A 3,233-nucleotide genomic window follows, 5' to 3' on the forward strand; every position below is an offset into this window, starting at 1 on the left:
CCAACGACTATCGTCAGTGTACCTTGAGCTTTCTTCGACCTGTTCGGTACATTGTCAAACTCTCTTTGTTCTTGAACTACGTGTTCTGCACTTCTTACGCTTGACATAGCACCGGTGGTTGTAGTATATAGAAAATAACAGAGCTTCTCGTGATCTACTATTTTACATCAGGGAAATTCTGCACTGAGTAATTGAATATCCAGACAAGCCAATAAAATTTCTGCTGTTACAGTAACGTCTTTTACAATGTGGTATGATGGGTATGAGACGCTTAAAGTAGTAAATGAGTTTTGCTATTTGGGGATCAAAATGACTGATGATGGTCGAAGTATAGAGGATATAAAATGTAGATTGGCAATGGCAAGGAAAGCGTTTCTGAAGAAGAGAAATTTGTTAACATCGATTGTAGATTTAAATGTCAGGAAGTCGTTTCTGAAAGTATTTGCATGGAGTGTAGCCATGTATGGAAGTGAAACGTGGACGACAAATAGTTTAGACAAGAAAAGAAGCTTTCGAAATGTGGTGCTGCAGAAGAATGATGAAGATTAGATGGTTAGATCACATAACTAATGAGGAGGTATTGAATAGAATTGGGGAGAAGAGAAATTTGTGGCACAACGTGACTAGAAGAAGGGATCGGTTGGTAGGACATATTCTGAGGCACCAAGGGATCACCAATTTAGTATTGGAGGGCAGCGTGGAGGATAAAAATCGTAGAGGGAGACCAAGAGATGAATACACTAAACAGATTCAGAAGGATGTAGGTTGCAGTAGGTACTGGGAGATGAAGAAGCGTGCACAGGATAGAGTAGCATGGAGAACTGCATCAAACCAGTCTCTGGACTGAAGATCACAACAACAACATGATGGGTATTTGCTGTCATGGGCGGCAATGCGTTTCTATAACAGCAACAACGTCACAGAAGGAAAAAGTTACTCTCTGTGGTACTCTGCCCGAGGCAACCAGAAGACATGGTCAAATATCAATGTAAAGGCGTCGCCACACGGACCGTGCATCCGAACGTTGAGCGTTGAGCGTGCCGATTTTTTGACGTCCTAGCGTGGAATAGCATGTTCGGAAATCTTTCCAAAAGTGCAGAGGAATATCTAGCATGTCAGATATTCTGAGCGTGCGTCTGAGTGTTGACCAATGAGATGGCCCAACGCTACCCACATCTCATGCATGCCATCTCCCTTCAGCACTGAGCTGTGAGACGCCATATTGGTATTCAGTTCAAGCCTATACGTATATATGCCGTTTCTGAGCATCAGCAATTTAAGATTCAGTCGAAAACGCGTTGTTAACTGTGTGATTCGTTGCAACAAAATAATTAGACACATCATATTCGTGGCAAAAGAATTATTGTAACTGCATATTGTGAGAGTAAGCCATTTGAAGGCAACGACACATGAGGATCCACGAAAACCGCATTGTCCTTGCTACAATTTGTTATAATTAAATTACAATTAGTAGCATAGCTACGACTAAATCTTTTAGCAAGTGCTAATAATCTAGGATTCGCCAATAACGATTTTTTGTCGGTTTAGCGCAGCCGGCACGTTAGCTCAGCGTGTTCGGTCAGAGGGTTAGCTGCCCTCTGTAGTAAAAAAACTGAGTTAATCGATCAACAACTAATTTAAACGGGTGTCTTACGACATCCGTCCCGAGCAGAAGCAACGATCGAAAAAACAGCGTGCTCGGTCAGAGGGTTAGCTACCCTCTGTAATTAAAGAACTGAGTGAACGGATTAACAAAGTACCTGAACGGGTGTCATCGGACGTCTGCCCCGAACAGATTCAACGAACAATATAGAAAAAAACTGATATCTACTAAAAAAAGGGTTAACTATCCTTCCTAATAAAAAACTGAATGAAAGGATCAACGAAGACCCTGAACAGGTGTCTTCGGACGTCCGCCATGAACAAATTCAACCAACAAAGTAGATGAAGAAAAAGAAAGCATTGTGAGCAGCGTTATCTGTTCACAACCAGAATCGTGATATGGTGGTGGCTCGCGTCTCGCCACGTCTTAAATTTTTTTTCCTAAAATTCGCATTTTTAATACGTTCTGATGCTTTATTATTGGTGTAATATGCGTATGTACTATACGGTAATATTTGATGTTACGTAAATGTAAGTTCACCTTCTTTTGAGGAGTGGGTTTGTTCAACTGGCTTAACCTACAGGACAGCTTGCGCTACTTGTATAAAATTATGTTGCTCCCTTTTTCTTTTAAGTTTCGTATTTCACATGTAAAGGTTCCTGCTACTGGGTAGGAACATTGATGAAGTTAAAATGACCTTAGGGTTTTATTACAATGTGGGAATGATGAAATAATGTGGAGAACAATTGCAAACTTGTATCGGATTGTTTATATTGGAACTTTTATAAGCCTATGTGCTTATTGATTGCGCGTGGTTCTTTCCTTTTTGTCTTAAAACATGTACATAGACACTGAAGCTTTTATTTGTGTCTATTGCATACAGAACAACGTGACTAGCATATGGACAATGGAGGAAATGTGCGTTTTAATAGAGCTAACGTGTGAATTTTAGACGTGCCCGTTTAGCAAACTGTGTGAGTTACGAACTAGAAACATCCCACAACTGCCGCTGGAGTGCGTTGCGATCGCGTGTACCACACTGGGGCCCATCGTTTCTGAGCGTACAGCAACACGTTGAACTAATCACGCTCAACCTTGACGTTCGGCAGCACGGTCCGTGTGCCGACGCCTTAACTCCCTGCACGTACACGCTGTTGGCAAGTATACTAACGATCTGTTGCAATTCTTTGTGGCAGGTAGAAAGGCGACATGCGTTAGCGTTGTTCGTGTTTCATGTTGTTACCAGGTCTGGCAGGATATATAAGGGGCATGAACAGCGTCAGACTGTAGAGTGATCACGGAGAGGCTGTGAGACCATTACCAGCAACTGACGGAGTTTGAGAGAGGTCTCATTGTAGATGTCCATTTGGCCGACTGGTTGAACCTTGCAATATCCAGATCTGCAAGTGCAGGAATACTCATCGTCAAGGTTACAGTCGATCACGTATGACCAACACATCGGAGGGTCGCCAAATTCTGCACTAAGGACACTGTAATACCTTTACGTTTGCGGCTGACATTCGAGAACAAATAGTGGACTACATCTCACCTTTGCTCAGAGACTAACAGCAGCGGTATTAGGGAATTATTGCATCATGCACTGGCTACCGCTAACACCACAACACAAACG

This window comes from Schistocerca nitens, chromosome 6, assembly GCF_023898315.1.
Source record: "Schistocerca nitens isolate TAMUIC-IGC-003100 chromosome 6, iqSchNite1.1, whole genome shotgun sequence".
Lineage (NCBI taxonomy): Eukaryota > Metazoa > Arthropoda > Insecta > Orthoptera > Acrididae > Schistocerca > Schistocerca nitens.